Below are 15,464 nucleotides of genomic sequence, written 5' to 3'. Positions count from 1 at the left end.
TATGTACTAACATTGGTCGCAATCCGTCCAGCCGTATGGAAACGCATAGCAGACAGACAACCAGGCATCCCCTTTTATATACATATAGAGATAATATGAATTACAATAACTTTAAGTTATACATTTACTATTTTTATCATCCCTTACCTTAAGAAAGAAAATAATACTCAGATTTAAACCCTTCTTTTTCCTCATCTCCTTTGTATTAACCATTCTGCTCTTGAAATGCTTCAACCCACATCCTTCTTCCCATTGGAACATTCTGTTTATCTTTAAGCATTTTCCTCCGAGAGGACAAGCAGGGCAGCGCCAAGTGGCACCATCATTCAAACCGCTGCCAACCTAACATCCGACAGCTCGTCTAAACGAAGAGCGGTGTTCATGGAGAGAGGCAAAGGGAAAGGTTTGCCCAAGAATGATAAGAAGAGGGCGACTCCTACCGATGGGCTACAACAGACAAAGCGGGCCTCGCGACCGTGGATGAGCAAAATCGGAGAATATGAAAATCTCTCATGGTCTGGTATTTTGAGGAGGCGACCGACTAACAGCTACAGTAATTGCCTTAGTTGACTTCAAAATTATAATACGAACGTTGTTAAGAAAGTGTATAGAGTAACCCGGCGTCATAATTTGCGTTTATGTTAAACGAATTAGGCTGGGAGACGCAAGAGACCTGGATGCTGTGCGGTAGGCATGGATTGATTGAGCTATAGAAAACGGAAATCTACATGAGCGATACGGAAGACATCATATTTGACCCTCTCTGTTTTTCCAGATCCAACAGAAACGATCAACGAAGAGATTACCAACCGATTAAGAGATTAATTAAGATATTTCACTGACTGGATAGTAATGGGGATAGAACATCACATAATAACCCTCCACTATATTTCCAGGTCCAAGAGTAACAAAAAATTTAGAGATATTTTGCCAAACGGAAGGGTATGGGAATTCAATGTATGGGTGCCGAACCATAAAGGACTCCAAAAAATGCTTGGTGGAACTTGGTTAGAGCATTTGCTTTTAATTAGTAAACGGCTGGTGTCATAGCATCCTCCACCATACGCCTTTTTAGGGGTATTATGGATTAGGGGATTTCGGGGTATTATGTATATTAATATGTAGAAATAGCTTTCTCTTAACGAAAGGAACTAAGAATAACACAGATTAGCATACTATTCAATGAAAGAAATCCTGAACTTGAAGTGCCTACCACACAAAGCACTGGTAGGGATCGTGGAGCCTCTAAAAAATCTGTGTAACTAATCAAATTTGAACCCAGATGAATAGGGTGGGAAGTCAGCGAACAAGCTACCACACCAACTCGAGGGGTTCATTAATTATACATTCCATACGTTTTATATCGGAATAAACTACTGCCAGGTGGACACACATTAATAATATCCTACAATATACCGTGGCATGTGAGACAAAACATTAAAAATGACAGCATTCGTAATTAACGAAAAGAAAGTAACACTGATCACCGATTAGATATAATAAAAATATAAATTTTTACTCCAGTAACAACTATTAAAGGTTCGACCACAACATTAGAGACCGCATAATCTGTCAAAAGTTTTCAATTGTAATTTACAATAAATCTTATTGTGCTCGCCATAGTTTTCTCGTAAATGCAGGAACCGTCATTCTCAACGTCGTCGTGCAGCAACGTTTATCAATGACAGAAGGATTAAATGTAAGTTACATTTCACTCATTAGATCTTTATACTGGCATCTTTCATTGCGATACACAGCCGCCTGCAATGTAGAAAACGTGTCTTTTTCAGCCACGAGGAAACAGGATGGAAATACTCGATGTAATTCGAACCTCTTTCGTTTCCCTTTGTATTGCGAAAAGCTTTCATTTTATTCCTGAAGGAACTGGATCGCGTTCACCTCCTAAGTCGTAAAAAACGCATTACCAGAATGACAGATGCACTCTCCTTTGGGGAAAAAAACGGGGAAAAGGCCACGTGCGTGGTTACTTGCTCGCCTTTTGCGTGAAAGTACGGAGAGAACGAGATTTTTACATTCGGGCAAAGAGCCACGGGTGAAGGATAAGAGCAAAATTTTTGGCCAAAAAAATATACCTATGCAAAATCTCATCGTAACCCTTTCTGGATTTCAAGGCGATTGTAAAAGTGCCAAATCTTACTTTGCTTTAGCAAGTTTTTTATAATTTCAGTTGTTTGATGCTAATCGTTTCCATGATTGGCTATAATTTCCTTGTAAATAAAGGAACTCCACCGTAAAACTTACTATTACACATGACCGATTAGCGAAAACATAGTGGTTTCAATACTTTTACTTGCTGTTCAATGAAATATTACAGGAAATTTTTAATTCACCGACTAATGATTACCTCAATACAAGTGCTGACATGCTCTCAACTATTAAAAGCATCCGACAGCTAGGGTCACGAAATTATTGGAATATATTTCATTTTTACTTTGATTAATATAAAAACTCTGGACGAATAAAAAAGCAACGGTTCATTTAGATAAAAAGAAAATGAAGACTTTTACTTGTTATCGTAAGAGAATATACACCGTTCAAAATGCACACAAATATGAGTGTAGAGTTTATTGTTTTTCTGTATCAATAAAACCCATTTAATCATCTATAAAATCAAATCACTTTCATTCACTTATAAAATATTTCACTTGAGTGTAAACCTAATCCTTGAAATGTAGAAAAGTGAGAGCTCCAATTTTTTATGATGGGCTGAACTCATGTTAAATATAAGAAAAATTTTCTCGAAAAAATTTCTTAAGGAAAATGACGAGTGTAATGACAAGTACTAATGCATTGACTACAACTGCCCTAATTTTCAATTTCCGCACTCAAAAAAACATTCGATTTGCGTCCCCTTCTGGTTGGAAACATTTCACATATTGGGTATTCATTTCACGCCAAAAATATGAGCCATGTATTTGCACGCTGGACACTCAGCTTAATTTCCTTGGAAATTAAAAATTTTCAGGACCATTCGCGCAACTTTCCAGAAAAATTGATTGCTCATTTCACAGTATATCCACTATTGAGGCTGATGTGCTTATGTACAGCTTAATATTACGCATACATTTATTACGACTACGATGCGGAATTAATTCTGACAATTGTTTGGCGCCACATGAATAATATGGAGAGAATGTGACCATCAAATATTTATGCCCATATTCCCACCTCGCTCGCTCGTGTTATCTGTAAGCAATAGGTTGAGGAATACTCATTACGAATATTAACATTATATCAAGTGGTAATTACCCCATTCTCGAAAAGTATTTAGTCAATGTACACTTTCAACGTCCCGAACTTTCCTGAATAAGACACTAGAAAAATCGCCCAATTTTACAGGATCACAAAATATGTAGTAACCATTACTTAGATCTAAAGTTAATGGAATGGTTTAATGAGGATGCTACTTGCCGCTGAAGTCATTTTTGCCTCAGGTCAGGGCGGAAAATAAAGGATGGAGGGAAACCCGGCGTCAAAATTAGTTTGCTCTTAACGAAAGGAGCTAGGGAGACCGCGGCTGAACGTCCCATCCAATGGACAGGTCGCTGAGCTTCTATATTATCTCAGCAAAAAGATAACACTAAGGCCTTCACATTGGGTTGGTAAAAACCCAAAAATTGGGTTAGTAGTTGTATTCTTCAAAAACAAACAACATTTAAGAAAAATATTTAAAAAATATTTTGGTGTAATAAGATTGAAAGGCGTTGTAACTGAGTGTTGATACTGTTCAAATGCATTCCACAAAGCGATCAAGCAGTAATCTGCACCTACAATAACGAGGTATCGTGCAAACTACCTTCAGAGTGTGTGGCATGGGGCGATTCCACACCAGCCATGCAGCACTCATCGTGGCCTTAATCAGAAACGCGCTCGTTCGCCGGGACTCAAGACAACGACAGGCCAAGCCTTCAGGGCATCGACAAGCGCTCAGACCAGAAACTAGAAGAGTGCTAAAGACACCGATATGCTACCATGAAAACAAAACTTCTTGATAGTGATAGATAAATGAAACTTTAGCGTAGTAGCTAAGTGATTCATGCATGAGTTATAACATGCCAAATAATTCAATCAGATAGTAAGTATTTAAAAAAACAATAAGTTACCGATTCATTTTACATGAAAGCCTATTTTACCTTGTCCAAATCAATCTATTCGAGAGGTAAACTATCGCATGTACTATGATCCTCGAATGTACGCAGAAAATAAATTCAAATTCATCTTTTCTGCTGTCTATTTCACTAATCTTATCCATTCGATCGTTTCTACCATAATAATTAAGCTCTCTTAAAGTATCAGTCACCAAGTATTCTACTGGATATATATAAGTTAATGGGTTATAATATAAGTTATTGTAATATATAAGTTAAGTGTAACTTCACATGCAGAGCCTAGATACCCAGTGCGACTCAAGCTATCCTAAATTTTAAGAGATCGGGAAGTATGAAAAGTACAAGCTACCGCCGGGGCTAAAGCTCTTCAAATAATAGATGCCCTCATTATGGGTCTTTCTCGATGTCGTGGGTACATATCTAGCGGTAATTACCCCATCGGCTGGGAATTTGACCAGCCCTCATTCCCGGCGCTCTCATTTTCCTCTCATTGGGCTTCGCATTCGGGACGCGCTCGTCATCGTGCTCATCGCTCACACGGTCACGACGCTGTCACACACGCTCAATCATTGCGCTGGCCCGATCAATCACGAGACACGGAGTGAATCGCCCCCATCCATTCCAGCCCACGGACACAGCTTCCCAAATCCGCCGCATCCGACCCTTCAAAACCAACCCTCCCTCACAGACTGCAGCGCTCTCGTCGTACGGCCGAAATCAAAGTTTCTCTTTTTGACGGACGAGCTATGCGTGGTATTGGTAATGGTAGCAGTAGTATTTTTTCCTGGTATATATCGACCACCATGTCCATTTAGCGTATCCCTAGACTTAAACACTGGAATGACCAAGTGGATCAATTTGAAGCTTTTACTATTTGAGATGAATGCAATTTGAAAACTGTGGGTCTTAGGGTAATTTTATTTCGTGATGTTTTGTCTCGTTATAGTTTACATAAGGGGGGTAAAATAATGACCGTCAATTGTTAAAAATTTGTACGAAAATATCAAGTTTATCTTTAACGGCTCCTGGGATAAAATTAATCCATCTGCAAGAAAGATTGTAATTAAAAGAAGCGTTTTATCAGGCGTAGTTTCCGTTGCATATTAAATTCTGTCCTTGATTCTCCGTAGTAGAACTATCCCAGGGGAAAAGAATTATTACTTTGTATGTGGATACCGAATACATATGAAACTGACTTGAAGGGATCGTTATGATTACCGTAGATCGTTGAAGGGGGTAGGCCAAGCCAGACCGTTCTGGTGTTACACTCATAAAGGTAATTGGAGAGGGTAACTATCATTCTAATGAAATCAAATATTGTATTCCTTCTCCAAACACCAGAATTTATAGTTTTATAATGACATTGTATACTCAAAAAAACTGCCGTTTAGCCAAAAATTGTATTGGAAATTCTCGTATCATGTATCTGACTCCTGAAGATGGTTATGCATCGCACTTACTTAGGATATGTCACTCACTCAGACGAGTTGGATAATTTTCAAACATAAAAATAGCGCAGTCAACAGCGGTCGTGAACCTTATGATACCAGCGGGCTACGAAACTTATAATAATCTTTTAAAGAATCATAAAGAACCGTATTCTGCAACATGATCAGGTGTGACCTGAAATTTTAAACATATATAAAAAGGCACCATTTGTGCGTTCACTTAAGAAAACGAATTTCCAATTAGTTAGAACTTAGTCTAGTACTTAGTCTAGTAGTGAACTTAGTCTTAGTTCAGTTCTCCAAATTGACTGTCACAACCACGCCTCCCAACCATAATCCTCCACGGCCCGATCGCAAGCACGCCTGTAACGTACCACACGTCGCGTGCCAAGAATGACTAACATAACGAAACACGGAGCGGCATCGCAGCCCACATACGAGGCCACACACGGACGAACACCTTGAAGCACTCACAGTCATAAAACCTCACCCTAATGCACACATCAAAGAGGCAGAGGGTTTTCATGAAATTCCTATTCATCCAAAGAATAAGAGCACGCAATTCTCAAATGTTATCATAGATAAGAAGCGTATATATGGAATTGCACATTGAAAATAGGATGATGAGAATATAAAGCCCACCACGCACTAAGCTCACTCACTTACACATGGCATGTTCTCCTATAATATTAAAATACTTACTCATAAACGTGGAGAGTAATTGCTTAATTAAATGAATACTCTACTCTCTAATGGGCAAGTGAAATGATAGGGTGTTGGGAGGGATTGATCGGTAATGCAGGAGAATAAAGTCTACTATTGAGAGAAAATATTTGTTGTTAAATTGCAAATGCGTCTTAATCGTTTAAATAATTTTCACTCTATTGACGGTATGATATAACTAGACCAAACAGAGCTCATTCTATTACATTAAGTCAAAATTACGTCCCAGAGTTCCAAGTCTGCCACGAATTAGCCAACTCCGGTATTAGTGGTGGATGAAGACAAAATAATCTTCTATATTATTTCTACTGTATAGATACCTTTTTCTCAACTTATACGCAACCAAACTCTATAAATGAGGTACCAAAATGCACATAATTTGTCAGAAAACATGCGACGGCATATCTTACTTACTAAATACATATTGCTATTGTTTCCTAAAATTGGTTTTAAATAATTTAAAAAAAACAAAAAAAACATATTAAAATATATACATAAATAAATAAAATATTCTTAATTAAAATTCGGTAAATATTCTTGACGTTAACGGCGCACAAACTGATACATTTGTTCATTTGTAACAATATCTCGCATTCTTTAAATAACTTTTATCAAAATGCGGCTGATTCCACATTCAAGTCTCCTGTTGATACGTAAGTATGAGTCATCATGTGCGTTTAACAAGGGATAGTGTAATTACTTCCAATGCTGTGTTTAAAGAGGTCCTCTGACCTCAATTTGACCATGAACATTCCAATTAAATTTGTACATAAGACCCTGCCTTTTTTTCTACATTTTAGAATCAGAAACGCGCCTATCCCTCTGTGGACCTGCATTGGAAAGAGCGGGGGAAGCCCGCTGGGAGCGGGCGCAGCACGCTCGTTGAAAATATTTGAAAGATATCTGATTGCCAAAAGTGATTTTTATTCTTAAAGTAGTAAAAATTCCCCAAAAATGGTGGTTAGACAGGTTATATCAGGGGTCTTCAACATGTTTTAATTCAAAGGCTAAACATCGATTTCACATCGTCTGGAGGTCCACAATGCTTCACATCAATTCAGCTCCACATCAATAAAACACCAAAAAAAAACATATAATCTCAAAGAGTAATACCTAATCTTCATTGGCTAATAAATTCAATAATCAATGTAATTTTTCACATTTTAATTTTTGACGAGTGTGTCGATACTTGGTTCGCGATACAATATTTTTTTTTAGCCTCTAAGGGCCGCAATTAGCGGGAGGGCTGCATGCGGCCTGGAGGCTGCGGATTGAAGATCCAATATAAGACCCCGGCTAAAAATTGACAAAAGGGCTAAAAAAGATATATATTCTCCATTGTTTTATGTCTGAAAATCAAATTTTCGAGACAGGCAGTTGAATAAACATCACCTCAGCCGCACTGAAAGCAAACGACCGAGTCCATCGGGCACAGGTGAGCCCAGCCAACTAAAGTCCAGACAGGTCTGCATCAGAGTCAAGTCCTCGGCAAGTTTCCAGCAAGTTGAGAGCTGAGATAGCATCGCAATCCCTTCCGAAAGACGGACAGGCGCAGCTCAAACAGTGGGTCACTGTTCTGGGTGACGCTCGGTCTACCGAAAAGCAATAAGGAGAGTGATACCGCTCTGCGCATTAGAATTCTCCTACTAGATGTAAAGGAAGTTTAAAAGTGAACAGTGAAAACGCATTCAATATACATGCAGGGTAGCCGGCAATAATAAATAGCTATATACCAATGCGACAAGATGGAAATTAAGGGGTCAAAATATTTTCAACTGCATCATCTACATCTACATTATACCCTGCGAGCCACCTCTAGGGTGTTTGGCAGGGGGTGAAAAATCACCAACATGCAGCACGCAAGAGGACCGCCACATGCACACCACACGGTCATAGAAATATTACGCACACTAGAAAAGTATACATGATTATTCATTTTAAAAATTGCTATTAGTTAGTAATTCCTAGTGCAAATACATGCAAGGTAAGAACTATGAAAAAACATGCAATGAGTGATCCTAGTGAGCGATGCCATTAATCCTATCAATTGAGACAACGTTGCTATCCTTAATAGTACGAGGGAATCATGCGCGATTATATGAATTTATATGATTAGTCATTAAATTCGAATTTATTTTACCTCTGGGGGAAAATTATATAACCCTGGCCGATGTAAAAATTGCTCAAATATCTCACATGGCCACTTCGTAGCATCGGAACTTCATTTGAATTAGAAAATGTGGAAATAATTGAGTCAGGCAAAGCTTGGTGAAATATGCTAAACGAATAAACTCGGAAAAGAAACAAAGATATAAATGAACAAAGTGAAAGCTGCCCACGCAAATGAAGTTTATGTGCAATGATATAGTGGATGAGTTTATTATGTCTTTGCTTTTTATTTATAGAAATAATAAAAGAGAATATGTATCATTCACATTCAACTGGCCATATATTGAGGGGTGATTGCTAGGTGAGGGCACTTTTCGAAGGAAATGTCGATGGCAAAAACGGAAAAAAATGCCTCAAATAAAATACGTAAAACTGGTTGGGAAGATTGTTAACTAGAATAACTATGTGGGTGCGAGAAGAAAAAGTTACAGGATTATTGAGTGGAGACCTGCGTCGCACCACTCGCAAGATAATTGGCCATGGCTGATGATGATGAGCTTTAATAGTACTGATCCTAACAAAAATCTAAACAATAAAAAAGGCTACTCGAGAGTCTCGACCCGAGACTCCCGAGTTCAACAGCGGCATTCTAAGACAAGTGGACTAGATGACTATAGCAGTTACGCTAAGTCAGTTAAGTATTGGTATGATGATTGAAGCGCCTGCATTTTTTATTACCTTTTTGGAATTCCAGATTTAATTTTTTTTCTAACTATTTCACGAAATACTGTTCCGAGTGTGGTGAAAGAGTAAGAAAATTGCATTTTCGTCCAATTCTGACCTATCTTGTAAACTTCAGCGCAGTAGGTAATCAGGAAGTGGTGGAAATTTGAGTTGCAAGATTTTTTTCCGGAAGGAAAAACAAGAAAGCAAGTATGATAAAACGTGATAAAATGAAATGCTAACAGACAGCAGAGAACTAGACCTAATTGCAAAAATAGACCCTCTCCATTCTTGGAACCAATAATCAAGAGAAATCGTAGAACGAGATGAGAGGACAGATTGGTTGGAAATTGGGAGGTCGTGCGTCAAAGTTACGAGTGATTTACTTTTCTCCCGACTTGATTTATATCGAGATCCTCCAGATTTGGACGACAGTAAGTCTCGCGCAAATTCAGCCAGCCCACCGGCCGCGCGGCGTACGTAACGACACGGTTTACATGTATATATACCGATGAGTCACATGCCGAAGCAATCACCGATACCGAAATAGGCAGGAAAAGGCATCAGTCATCGATCAGATTCGGTTTTCACTCCCTAAACCCGCGTCATAGTTCAATTCCTCCATGCCAACCCTTTCGGTGGATGGAATAACTGCGTCCGTGTCTCATATTTCTCCGAAGTGACAAACTGACTGCTGAGAGACCCACGCAAATCGCGGCGATTGGCACTGCCTTGACGTATAACTGCTGCTCTTCACAGGTTTTCACTCACTAGGGCAACGGATGCACTCCATCAAAACACTCAAATTCAAGTTGTCCTATGTATCTGGAACCAAAATCCTTCGATTCACTAATTTCAATTTGTGCCAGAACAGAACTGATCCCTTATGCATACGACTTTATTGTATGCTATTCTAGAATTTCCATAGCACGAAGGTTTTAATGCGAAACCGTTTCTTTGTCTGTTATATCGATGAGTTCTCAACGTTATTCGCTAGTTTTCTCATTAATTCTAAGAAGAAATAGCATAGGTTTAATTTTTATGCAAGAGTCTTGAAAAAAAATTGGGTGTAAAAATATTTGCTATTGATTTTTGCAAGGGAATTTGATTCACACGGTACATTATTCAGCAAAAATACCTCTTCAAATTTGCATATGGAGCATATGTGTATACACAAGCTGTTCAACTTATTTTAACAGCGTAGCATAAGTTTCATCAGTGGATGCCTCTGCAAGTGTTCGCATTTGTTTCGAACGCTCAAAGTAGTTGCTAGGGGATTCCACCAAATTTCTATTTCGTGCAAAACTGCTCACACCGTTTAAACGTTGACTTTCACCATAAGCAAATTAGGGAAATCTCCATTATATTATGGGAAGAGAACATAGAAGGCTCACAAAGGTGGGGTTGCAGAAACTTCACCGTTACTGCGGATTAGCGAGGGTTGAAGGGTTTTCAAAAACTAAGGAAAAATTGTATTAATTCGAGTGTACAAAATTATATGCATGTTTCAGCCAAACTATTACAGTGCGTATCAGAAATAACAAATTTAATAGGTACTAAAAATGTCATTTTGACGATTGACCAGGTGGGTAATCCTCATAACTACTGCATTGCTAACTCAAAAAGCATTGCACGTTTAGGAACGTGAACGAGATAAAGAGTATTTTCAAATTTATTTCCTTAAATTCTCACTCTAAACGACCACCACAACTTTTTTATATTTATGATTCTTACGGTAGCAAATTTAGGGACTGGTTGCATACCTAGTTATTTTACACCTTTCGTTACTCTGGTGTACATTTCGAACACACCTATGCATTTTTCGAAGCTGATACACTCGAGAAATGAATTATTTCCAAACTATTATAACTACTAAATACAAGTAAGTATACTTGATCAGTAGTTAATTAATTGGTTGAAAATATTGGATTTCACTGCAACATTTACGAATTTACTCGAACGGACAGCTGTAGAACTGATCAATAAGTACTTAACTAATCATAGCGATCAAAACAGAATTTGATGAGTCTAGCATGAACAATGGCCTTGACTAATGAATTTAAACCAACTGTATTAAAATGATTACTATGCTGGTTGTAGTGCAGTTCTTAAAAATGGCAAGCTTTTAATAATATGAAAAATAAATACAAATAGTTTCAACTCACAAAGTAAAATAAATATTTATACAGTCATTTTCCTCACCCGAAATATGCAAAACAACTGTTCATGATTCGACAGTATTTTCCTTTATACGATGACAATTGATGCAGTGAAACCCCGTTGGTTACTGCAAGGATTTTTAGAATTTAAGATCAAAGATTTTTCGGGGAGTTTTATTACAATATCATTGCACTCTACAGGAAAATTATTCAGTCCAATAAAATGCGTGATAGTGAAAAATAATTAATTAAAGTCGACGTTACAACTATTCATTTTGTATTATATTTGGTGCGATGAAAGTTATAAATATTATTTTAATAAAACATTAAAATATTTCCACTGAATTCATTTGAGCATGACGCATTTCCTTGTTACGACAGCATTCTCAGAGGGCTACTGGCACTTGAAAATGTTGTCATAGCGGTGAAGCGCGTCGCGGTCAAATGAATTCAGTGGAAATATTGCTATGTTTCATTTAACTAATATTGCTATTTATTACCATGCACGCGTTTTCCTCGACCACACATTATTAAGACCTCATGCATGTCCCATTGTGGCTCAGGCATGTTACTACACCCTCTTTTAGCCACGCAGACGCTTGACTGGCAGTCACGGTATGAAGTTTCAGGAGAACCACAACCCGAAATTAAAGACAATAACATTTCGCAGAAAGATATGATATTTCGATTCGAGCAGAAATAAAGATATGATCTGATTTTGACGTTCGGCTCTTTATCACGAGATGTAAGCCCTAGCGAGAGAAGAATAGCTGGCCCACATTTAACCATCAACCACGCTTCTTCAAAAAACGCGTCTCCCTTTCTGCGCGACGCAAACAATGAAAAACCGGACGGAAAATAACCCACTCGAGAATTTGAAAAGGGTGACACAAGGCTCGTCATTAGGGCCCGTTCGCTTTCAAACTCCCACGCTCCCATGTCACTCGCCCGCCACACAGCCTGTGAGTTTCCACCGCTGAGGGATTCGAGTACGAGAAGAGATGAAAAATATTGTGCGTGCTCTAAAATAAAAAGGTAATTTTTTCCCTGGCCCGACGTCTGTTTTATCGAGAGTAATTGCTTCCACCGCTTGACCCCGAAAAAAAAATCTGTGCAAAAAGGGGAAGCGCGCACCCTGGTGGGTCCAGATTGAAACGATTCCGTCGCTGAGATAAGCGCTCATTTCAAAGAGCACCGTCCGATTCACCCTTTGTTACCTTAGCAGACCTTGACATCCCTGCTTCTTCTGGGAGCAAAATTTAAAAAAATATGCTTTTAAATTCACCCAAAATGTCTCACTCGTAAAAGCGGGATGCTATCAACCAAATAAATATGGTATAGTTACTTAATAATTATAATGGTAGAGATGTGAAAACTGGATTTATGTGTGCTGCGCCATGGATCGCACTGCAAGACGAAATAGTTGTTCTTAAAATAGTTGTTTTTGCAGTCAAATGATGTGGATAAGGATCAATATGAGGTTGACGAACGGTATGAAGAGTGACAAAGTTTTGCATTCATTTTATATTCATAGCAATTTTTATTGTATCCGGGAAAATGAGACTCTAAACAAGTAGGAAGTCCAATATGACGCCATATATGACTTAATCTCAACTCCCAAGTGTCTGTTATGTAGAAACACCCTGCCTCTCTCGTCCTTCCCGAAATCAAAAACGCATAAGAGACAATATCACTCACTCCAATCCCATTTTGGATAAGAGTAAAGCGTAAATGTATTCATGAAAGGAATTTGTCCGCAAGTATTGGGTGTTCTGTCTTTCCCATTCCCGTTATAAAACTTTTTATCAGTTGCAATTTTCAGGTTTTCTCATATTTCCCGGATAATTTTTTGACGCTATGATACTATGACAGTGACAGACAAGGGGATACCATCACATAATTACCCCGAGGAGTCGCAAGCGTTATACGAATCAAAATATTGTTGACCATCGATGATGATGACAAAATATCGCAAGCTTCCTCAGCGAATGATGCCATATCAGCTAAACTCGTTATCATAGCCTAGTGTGGTATCTTGAAATAAGGGAAAATTTTCGAAATTTAACTCTTTTGTGAACATGTTATTTTTTCTATTTCATATCACTTGTTTTCGATAACTTAAATGCGTAGCAAAAAATCGGCGATTAAACCTTACTTCCTTTTAAGTTTAAGTATTACGACCATTGAAGTCTATCATTTCTATTCATGAATTCTTAACTCACTTTCCCGTTAAATGATCACGTTATCCATGAATTCTTATCAATCATATGGGTTAGATGAAAGTTAAAACTTTAAATTAAAATTAAAACATTATCTAAGCTCAACCAATTCAGGTGTTATATGATGTAATTATATTGTATACTATATATTAATAATTAATAGGATATAATGGGACTTCGTGATATAGTGGGATTTCAATCTAACACTTACTGGTTCCAATCTCACCCAATAATGACGGATTATTATAATATTATTGCGAATGAGTTCAGCAGATTCAGGTTTCAATTGGTGGAAGTTAGACATATTTAAATAAATAAAAGATCGTAGCACTTTTCCACAAAATGTTCTACTGGTACGTAGTAAAATAATTTGTGGAAAAGTGCTACGATCTTTTAGCTATTTAAATAATATTATTACAATAAATTTACGTTGTTTTTCCGCAATATAGATTCCATGATATAGCTGAAATTCGACGTCACATACATTGCCAATCCCACCACCCACGGCCTGCTGCTATTTTTCCTGCGACATTTGATATTTCGCGCCACCTACCTACTCTTCCCTCCGAACACTGTCCAACCCCAAAACCGTGACACCGCTCCACCCCCGTCTACCCCGTCTACACTTGACGGACAAATGGCCATGCGACCTGCGGCGGTTCCCTTCGGCCACACGCCGTCCTTCCACCGCCATGACGTACACACTAAACCCGCTAGCCAAACTAATCACTCTCTTCTCCTCCCTTAACGTCACCTCCAACGCATCTCACTCTACGTCCCGACAATCCATCCCCTCCACTACCCTACCCTTTCGCCCTTCGCTTTAAACCCCGCAGCAACTCCGGCTCCGCGTCCAACTAGCCAAATCAACATCGCTCTCGCTGAAGCCGCGGTGAGCCCTCGGAAGCAAGCAACTCACCTCCGCCCCAGTCTTCCGCTGACCACTTCTCCAACTCCCCAGCAGTGACTGACGTTCTCCCCAACTCTCCACTGTCTTCCTGTATTTTCCTCTAGCTCCGCCACACAGTACTCAACGTCTGGCCTTAAGGCAAAAATACCAATTAAATCGACAGCCTGGGTGGTGGAGAGGTAAAGTCCTCGCTTGCCATACAAGGGGTCGCGAGTTCGAGTCCGACCTGGGTATGTTGTTCCTATCCTGGGCATGGTTGCACGTGAACGTTAAAATTGTTAGCATGCTTAGAATTCCCGATGTAGAAAGACTTAGAGAGCTGTTTGCGGAATGAAAATTAATAAATAAAAGAAATATCCTCGCGGAGTACTTAGCGTGTAATTACAGCACCCAAACGGCAAAGGAGGTGTTCATAAAAAATAGTTAGCTTGTAACCTGGCTAAAGTAATGGAGGATCATTATGGGGTTTGGTCGATTTTAAATTAACGGGGAAACTAGCGAGACATTTGGAACCGCGGAGTGCCATGGTGATTTTTTCATAGGATTTTCATTTAACTTTCCGGATTTAAACTGCGGAGCATGGACGAAGACATACAATACAATTTTAAGACTAAAGGCTAGTTGATAGTGGCAAACTATACACGAGAAAAAATCCCTTGTGCCTGTGATCGATCCACAGACCTTTTTATTTCCGAAAAATCAAAGGTCCGTGGTTCGATTTTCTTTGAAATATTACCCTGCAGCATGTTATGATGGAGTGCCATTTAGATTCAGCTACTTAAACCAGACCTAATTTAGCTTTTCACCACCATCTTTTCATCCAATCATGTAGTCATCGTACCCGAAGGATGGACTGGATAACTGAGCCTATCCCATACTAAGACGCTCGCGTGTTAGTAATACACATTTATGGAGAGGGTGTAAACAAAATTAGGGAGGGTATGAAAAATAGCATGGATATATAAGGGATTGAGACCTAAAACCCGGATAAGACATCTATGCGGAGAAGGAACAACTGCTATATTTCAATAGTATATAAGTAC

Source organism: Ischnura elegans, chromosome 11 (assembly GCF_921293095.1).
Source record: "Ischnura elegans chromosome 11, ioIscEleg1.1, whole genome shotgun sequence".
NCBI classification, from domain to species: domain Eukaryota; kingdom Metazoa; phylum Arthropoda; class Insecta; order Odonata; family Coenagrionidae; genus Ischnura; species Ischnura elegans.
This window is presented reverse-complemented; position numbering follows the sequence as displayed.